Source organism: Mercenaria mercenaria, chromosome 2 (genome assembly GCF_021730395.1).
Source record: "Mercenaria mercenaria strain notata chromosome 2, MADL_Memer_1, whole genome shotgun sequence".
Classification (NCBI taxonomy): domain Eukaryota; kingdom Metazoa; phylum Mollusca; class Bivalvia; order Venerida; family Veneridae; genus Mercenaria; species Mercenaria mercenaria.
In genome coordinates, this window is record NC_069362.1 from 16,422,501 (window position 1) to 16,431,914 (window position 9,414).

The following is a 9,414-nucleotide window of genomic DNA, read 5'->3' on the forward strand; positions in this document are numbered from 1 at the left end:
AAAGGTCCCTACCGATGGATTCTGATTTGCATTGAACTTGACAACTTAGTTTCTACATGATCTTAGTATTTAAACACATTTTAACCTATAGAAATCATTACTGAATTATTCTGGGAGTACTTGTGAGGAAAATGAATTTAAAATACTAATTATTAGACAGCTATTCTCTTATAAAGAGGTAACGAAAATTTATTGCTATTAAGGAACGCGGAAAGTTAGACATGCAGAGGTTTTCATTTAACGATACAGAAGTTTAGTTTATTGCAGGTATTCTTTCGGAGAATATGTAAGTTATTTCGATACACACAACTAAGAGCTTCTCAAATTTAATAAATAAACCAGCATTACCACATTCATTTATTAAAACACTACCATTTTATGTACTTCTTGACTGTTTCAGTATAAAACTTTAAAAAAATCTGCAAGTGGCCTACCTTTATAAAAGTCAGTGACTATTGGCAGTTTAGACAAAAAGCAAACATTCAGGGAATGTCATACATTCAGATGATCTTACACGATAATAAAGAAACAGTTACATGATCCCAGTCTATAGTGTTGACCTCTCAAATCCTCTCGTACATTTTAGTAACATTATAGCTGCTTGGCTTAATGGACCAAACCTTTTTATAGCCATTATATGTTCTTCTATACACGTAGACATGAATGATTATAATGTAATATGTGATATGGTAATATTTATATACATATAAATTATATATATCATATAATAGTTCTTCTATTAAATCCTCAGTGGAATCTACATGCGTTTGCCCTTAATATTTCTGACTCATTAGTTTTTTTTAAGTGTTTTACCGTCTCCTGCGAGTATAATTATACATTATTACACGAAGACAGATCAATAAAGGGTGGTTGAATGAACATTAATCTTTTTCTGTTAGTGACATTGCTGGGAAATGTTTGGTTAGTGTGTCAGGAAGTTTGTTGGGCATACAATTAATTCTACAAGTTGATAACGTTTGTTGATATCTTTTAGATTTTGATATATATAAAAAAAATCAATATTGAAAACACCAAACATGATGTAACATGGCTTCAGACTGATTTTGTCGTTATTGACTTTAATCTGAAAGTACGTTTCATTAGCTCAAACTTTAACTGAACAACAGGTAGGTAAGAATAAACTCAGTGTCATTTAACTAAATATTCAAATATGTGTGAACAAAATTTGATTTTTATTAGTAGCAGCGTAAAATTGAAAAATATTTACACGAGCAAAAATTACATCGAAGGTCATCCAGCATTATAGCTTCGTCTTTATTAACGTCAATCTTTTCGAAGGCTTGAACGATGACGTCAAATCTGCACTGTTTCATTGGTGGGCGGAGCTTATGCATAAACTCACAAAAGTCTATACCGCCGCTTTTATTCAAATCTAAAGCATCAAAGAGTGTATGTAGATAACTTTCAGATATCAATATTCCGAACCTCTCAAGAGCTACATTTAGTTCTTCATACACAATCCTTTTTGAGTAGTCAATGTCCATAACCCTGAAAAAATTCCATTATATATACTGTCTCAATACTGACTTTTGCGGCACCACGATTATTTCACATTCTCACTACGCGAGTTATAAAATAGCTTATAAGTTCATACACGCATCAAATTAAACGATAATATAGGTAAGAATTATAAGCGCTGAAATTTGAAATTTAAATTATATATCGCTACATAATATTATACAAACCCATGTCAAAGGAAAGACGATCTAAATTTATCTTTAATAATGGTTAATTTTGTTTTAGGAAGAAGCTTTAAATCAATGTCCCACTGTCGTTATCAATTCAAGATTTTATAAGGTTTATGTACTTATTTCGTATATACATTTTCTGCGGAATACACCAAACGAAGATCAGTAAGCACAAGAACATTCCAGTGCCATAAAGATCATTAACAAATTGTAAAATATATCTGTACACAGGTATATTTGACAAATGAGAAGTTTTGTTATAACAAAGAACATAATTAGATGGAACACGTGCATAAACAAAGAAATCATTGCTACAAAACTATGTTAGTAATTACTTTTCCTGATTTTTCAGCATGCATAGAAAATTCATAATTTATTCCATGTACAAATGTATATGTCTAAGTACAGGAAAACCTCGAATCATTTGTCGATCTCACTTCGGTTATAGTGTCACAGACTTTGCTATGAACGAGATTTAAACTTTTTGATGAGTACATGCATTATCAAATGGTAATGAAAATGCAGTGCTTTCCATAAACATTTGGTATAATACTGTTTATTAACTGGACACTATGTTAATGATTTGTTACAATAAAAAAACACTAAGTCTATAGTATTAATGAAACTATTTGATAAGAACTGGAATACAGTTTAAAAAAAAATACAGAATATCAATGTGTATACAATTGTTTTAAAAAAGATGAAATGATGTACTTTAACAGGAACATATCTCTGACGACTCTGCTTGAAAATAATGTTTATAAGAAGATCCCTGAAAGGATAGATTATAAAACCAACCATTATTAATAACAGACTCCGTTGATGGAAGTAGTGAAATATGCAAAACATCTTAATCCTTTTACCGCAGCTCTAGTGGAATTCTATGCAGATCTATCATAGATAGAAGGGATTTTTTGAGACTGCCAAATTCAAATTTAGTGTTGTTACAATTTCTGGTCCATTGGGATCATGGATATAATTCAATGATACTGTAATAGAATTCCGCTTAATATCTGGGGACGGGGGTCGGGGTGGGAGGGGGTGGGGGGTGGGTGCACATAATAACCTCTCATGTACACTGAGTCTGTATTAGGGAATCGATCTACCGATTTTCTACGGTATCATACGAGGTATTCCAAACAGCATTTACTATGCGAAAAAATATTATGGAGTTCCGGTTTAGACCATGGGCGTGCTCGATCTCTTGCACTTCCGGTGTTATAGTGAGGATCACGAACGACAACTCTGCTCGGAGATTGGGGCGTGCTACGACCCCGATGAAATTCGGGATATCACTTCCGTCGTCGGTCTTCGTTAATGTCAATAAGCGTCCATCAGATCTGTTGGCCCAACGCAATATCCGCACAATAAGATGTCTGCGACACGAAAGGTGTAGTTTTTTGCGTCACAAGTAATCAGCCGCTAACATAACTACAATGACATTGTTATACAAACATGTTCTACTCATCAGCATTTTTAAACGGCGCCGTGGATTACCTTGGCGCCGACATTTTGAAAATTTGAGAAAAAATCTTTCTCCAACGAGTATTTCAGTTCCGTGTTAGGGCATTTAAAGAATTGTGTCGCTTTTAAATTTGCCTTCTAAATTTAATTCCTTTTTGGTTTCTTGGTACTGTTACTCACAAACGAAATGAAAATTGCTATAGATTAAAACAAAATACGTGATTGTACTTGCAGGCATGACTGATGGATGGAATTATTCTACGTTCATATATCTGCAGAATATGAACCGCTCTCCAGTACAGCATGTGGTTGAGTTGACATTTCAAGAAACGTGAGTAACTGATTTTCCAATGTAAACAAATAACCCACTCATCTTAAATACACAAACTGACAAGATTTGTTATTTATTTATAAATTTGAAATCGGCTTTTTAGATTTCTATTTCTTATGGTTCACTGCATAGCCAGAAATTAACCATTACAATGCTGGACACGATTGATTCTGCCTTTGTGACCAGTGATAGTGTTGATCATGATCAGCCTGAAATTCATCAGTGTGGGGAATCACGTGGCTTATACCCAGCTCACAATACGGCGCGAAAATCTCGTTAGCCACGGATAAAACTAGTAATCCTATCGACTATTGAACGTACTGAGACGTACCTTAATGTAGTAAGCCGTATCAATTCGTACGGCTCAGGTACGGATCGATACGGGTTACTACGTTTCTATCCGTAGCTCGACGTAGCTATTTGCGCCGCATGTGTGACTGTGGTATTAAGAAGACAGCTTACACGGAAAAATGGTCGATAATTTCTCCGATTTGTTAGGAAAATCAAGGTACTTCTATTGATAAACATTTGTTTTAGATGTTCTAGTAAGTCCTATCATATGCCCCTTACCTTCCGATTTCCTCCGGTACCCATACTTTGTTCCATTCACCTATAGTTTCCGAGAACACTCGGGAAGTTTACATCGCATTTTGATGACGGTATCACGCTGACACAATTGTCAAAAATCTAATATCAATACGCAGCTATCTGCAGCTTGCAGAGATAGGATTTAACAACGTTGTATCGTTCTGCTGTTCTGTTGAGTTATGAAACATTCAAATTTTCCAAATCCTCATAGTGCGCTTTTGTGACCGCTCGATGTCCATCTTTCATCAACAATTTTTAAAATATTCTTCTTCAAAACCACTAGGTATATGATCCTTGGCTGGCGCACTTTCAAAATTGTTCAAAGAATTGAATTGTACACAGAACTCTGGTTGCCATGGCGACCGAAAGGAAAAACTTTAAAAAATCTTATCCAAAACCGCAAGGCATAGAGCTTTGACATTTGGCATGTGACATCATGTAATCTTCTATGAAGATTGTTCAAGTTATGCCCCTGGGGTGAAAAGAGGTCCCGCCCCGGAGGTCCCAAGTTTTACGTAGACTTAAATAGGAAAAAAGTTTAAAAATCTTCTTGTCTGAAACCACAAGATATTTGGTGTGTTGCATTTCCTAGTGCTCCTCTACCACAATTGTTCAAATTATGCCCCTAGGGTGAAAAGAGGCCCTGCCCTAGGGGTCCCAAGTTTTACATAAACTTATATAGGGAAAACAATCTTACAAATCTTCTTGTCTGAAAGTCCAAGGCCTAGACCTTTGATAATTAATATGTAGCATTGCCTAGTGGTTCTATAAGAAGATTATTCAAATTATGCCCCTCACGTGAAAAAAGGCCCCGCCTCCAGTTTTGCACACCGATCTTAAACTGACTTTCAGTGACCATGAATGTGACCTACTTTCTTAATATTTTAGCATCCGTTTGACATTTGAAACATGTATCTCATATTACTCAGGTGAGTGATCCAGGGTCATAATGACCCTCTTGTTTTCAAAATAAATGATACGCCATCGTACTGTCGCGTACAACTACAAATACCAGTTGTAGTGATACCAATCTAGTGTATGGATTACTATGCAAACCATGCAATAAAACAGTATATGTTGCGGAAACTGAGAGGAGTCTGAAAGAAAGAATAAGTGAACATTTACGTGATATCAGACAGCAGATTGACAAGCCTATCAATCGCCATTTTGTAGGTCATACTGAAAGGAACTTGCAGGTGGCAGTCCTGCAAAAGTTATACCATGAAGGCCGCCTTTACAGACAGATAGTAGAGGAAAAATGGATAAAGAAGCTTGCAACAAAAATTCCACATGGATGCAATGTTAAATATAACACATAAATTGAGTGACAGACACATGTGAAATAATACGGGAAGTAACGTTACGTCGTTCGACGTCGTGTTTACAGGAAATGACGTCATGTCATTGAGACAAACAAGTATTATATGATGGATGTTGCATAGCTGTATCGATGACTTTTCATGTTTTGATAAAGGCCAGGTGGCCGAAAATTCAATAATGAGTGATTTTAACATGAATTGTCTATCGTTCATAAATGTTTCTGCATTTTTGTTTCTCTTCATGCTCTTTGTTAAACTAATTCAATCGCCTCTCTACAATAATTCAAATATTGTTTTTGCATCAGTTAAAATAAATTCACAAAGCAATCATTTCAGAATCAAATCATTTGCTTAATAGAAATAAATCTATAAGAAGATCCTTTTAGGGGCATAGAACGTAACCAAGCAAATTAATAGCAGACCCGGTTTGAATGAGTCGGCTCATAAGAGGTAATGAAATATGCACCTCCTCCGTTGTACGAACTTACGCTTAATTTTGTTACAGTTAAGTTGAACCCGTATGGTCAGACAATAACACAACACAGTCAAAGTACGGAGAACCTGTAAGAAGACCCTTTGAAAGCATAGAAATATAGTGGATTTTATTTGATTGAGTCTGTTCATAAGTCGATAAGTCAATTTAATCTTATATAAACGTTTTACAGAACCAGTCTTCTTTAACCGCTGCAATTCTTTTCCAGAAGATAAAAGTTATATTAAAGACACGTTCAAATTGTCCTGATTATATTGCAATGTTTATTTATAAGCCCATATTGATGTATAGTAGTGTATGCCATGGCTGTCGGAGGAATGGTAGACCAATTAAAAAATCTGTTTTAAACGAATTTCTTTTTGCAAATAGTTTTAACGCTTCCATATCATTTAGCATGCACGATCTAACATATTTTCTAGCGCAGCAAAAACAATAAAAAAATTCTAGCGTTTAAGCATTTGATGAAAGAAAATAAACTGAACAGGTTTCTGCCGCATAATTGTTTTGTAATTAACTATAGACAGATTACAATGAGTTTATCAGTTAATATGTTTTTTGACATCGCTTTCATACCTGTAAAATCTATCAGTGTGTTAACAAACTATACTATTAGCTGAGATGATTTCAACAACCTTTGCATTTAATTTAAAGTCTAAAAAGGCCAAACGTTTGAAGAACATTAAACAAAGCATGGTGGTATTATAACGGTTACCTCTTTTGCTAATGTTTGGAATGGGGGTTTATGTATTATAGTTTCATTGTTCTTTAGCAATATTTTTCTGATCGGGACCATAAAATTTGGATAGAAATGAAATTGTTAGCCTCACTATGCATTTGCCAAAATAATAAAGATGTTCTTTTTTATACGGCAGAGCTGACCATGAAAATTAATCTTTGGAAGAACCAAAGAAAAATGATATAAAATAAGGCACTGCCTCAATCGGGCATCGATCCGACTTCATCTCATCCCAATAACATTTGAAAATAACATACGACTGACTTTTGCTGTCTGCCAGTATGGCATAATACTATGTTTAAGGTTGGAGGTACAAGTGTCTGTTTTCTTAGATATGTAAGAAATGGTATTGTTTTAGTCAATGTTGTTTTTGTTTTGATAGGAATAGCAATTTCTATTCTTTTAATGAATTTAATAACATTTATAACATAAATACCAATTTTTTAGAATACAGAAGTATTATAGAAGCAATGAAAAGTTTTCTTGATACTTTAAATGTTACTCATTTTGCAGTAAAAGAGCCTATTCCCATACAACCTTTGACAGTTAAAATCATGAACAGTCAAACTAAGGGATGCAGAACTATCTATGACTTTATGTCTAATTTTAATAAAGAGTAAATGGTGTGATGAGTTAAACCTTGCTGTCAAATCTTAACTCGGGATCTTTATATAAACTGTCTTTTTCTGTCACTAAAGACCCAGTGCTTCAATGGTTACAATATAGAATCAATCATAGAATACTAGTAACAAATTATAAGCTACAACAAATGGGAATGAAAATAATCTATGTAGTTTTTGTAATGTGCATAGAGAAACCTTAAAACATTTGTTCTTAGATTGTCATGAAACTATAACTTTCTGGAATAATGTAAAAGAATGGCTAACTGGCAAATGTCCTACGGTATTTTTGAACTGGTCAAATATTGATATTATATTGGGAAATGTAACATTTAGTAAAGCTATAACAAATATTATTTTGGTTGCAAAATTGACCATTTAAAGATGCAAAATGAAGAATGTAGTTCCAAACACCGAGTTGTTTAAACATCAAGTCAAACTTTTACTTAAGACAGAAATGTATAATGCCAAAACAGACAACAGACTATCTTAATTCAATGAAAGATAGGGTGATTATACCATCCTGCTTGACAATGAAGATTAAGTGTTTATTTTAGATCAAAAATTCCCCCTACACTGCACTGCTATTTTTATAATGTAGTATTGTATCTTTTTATTTTTTCATTCTTTTCTATTTTCGAACTGAGTTATTGGGGCAGTAGTTCTGTTTATTGAAGTGTCTATATATACGTTCATAACGATATTATTGTGGACAAGTTATAAGATTTGCCTCCCTTACATTATACGTCTCAAAAAGTACTAACAAGGTCTCAAGAATTGTCTCCCTTATAAAGCACACAGTCTGTATTTTTCCTTGTTTGTAGTCTTGTGTTTCGCTGTTTCGACTTTTTGGCGTCGAACAAGGCTAGAAGACCATTTTAAAATCTAATTATAAGCTTACTTTCAATAGTATTGCGGAACGAGTGTCATGGCGATGTTTCGTCAGTTGGACATTTATAGCACTTTTAAATTACCAGAATGGAATAATAAGTTACCTTGTATGTACTTTACTAAATACCCTTGCTATAGCTTATTATATAAATACCTCAATAATATTAGATCGATATTATTAGGGAGGAATATATATATGTGTGTTTTTATATTTGTGTGTATGTATGTGTGTGTATACATATAATTAAAAAAACACACCAACATTTATCTTTGCTACACAGGCATGTTACAAATATGATTTACACAATTACTGCTTCTGTGCCATTGTTTAATTATAAATTGTGAACTTCAAAATAAACGGGGCTACCCTTAGCGGGCCTCAAACTAAAAAAATAAAGTTTTTTTCTGCTACGTTGAAGAAGCTATAAACTATGCAACGTTTCTCTAAGATAAGAAATATTGAAGAAACGTGACCGCACACAATGGAAGATAAATTACCAATTGTTCAATAGCCATAGTACACATTTACCGAACTGTGCGTTTTAGGTATGAAATGCTCGATTGAAATAGGTTGATATATTTTCCCGTTCACGACCATGGTTCTTATAGTATACCTAGGGGTAGGGTATAACATGTACAGAGGCATTTTGTTTCTGGTCTGATGCCAGTGTACTGAGCGTAGGTGACGATCACAAAACTGGTTTTGTTACAATTTCAGCATGTTTTAAAAATGCCCTTTTTAGCCATCATTGTTCTTAAAAATTAAAAATGTGCGTCTGTAAATTGACACATTGAAAACAATAGTCGATTTAACTTTTAAATTAGCACATACCTATGAATCCCTGGTATCAATCGACGAGTCTGTAACCATTCTGACAAATGACACCGATCCTTTCAATTGACGTTCGGGTTCCTACGAGAAATCAATAATGTTAGGCCGTCCAACTGATCTGAAAACGATTAGTTACATGAAACTTTTACATGTATATTTTTCATCGCATAGAACCAGAAGTTATATCAACGATTTCGACGCGCGTATTTAATGTCAGATTTAAAACACAGTATTAATCGATAGCCCTGCCTGTTCTTGATCAATATATATCGGTCATTCGCTTGGGATGTTGTTACTTAGAAAGATATGCGAGAAATACGTCGCTTATATCGGTCTTTCGCTCCGCGACATTTGTTTACTTCCGGTTGCTCCGGTGTCACCGTACGTTTTATGTGACGTCATTTTCGATTGGATGGTAGCTATCTCCACAT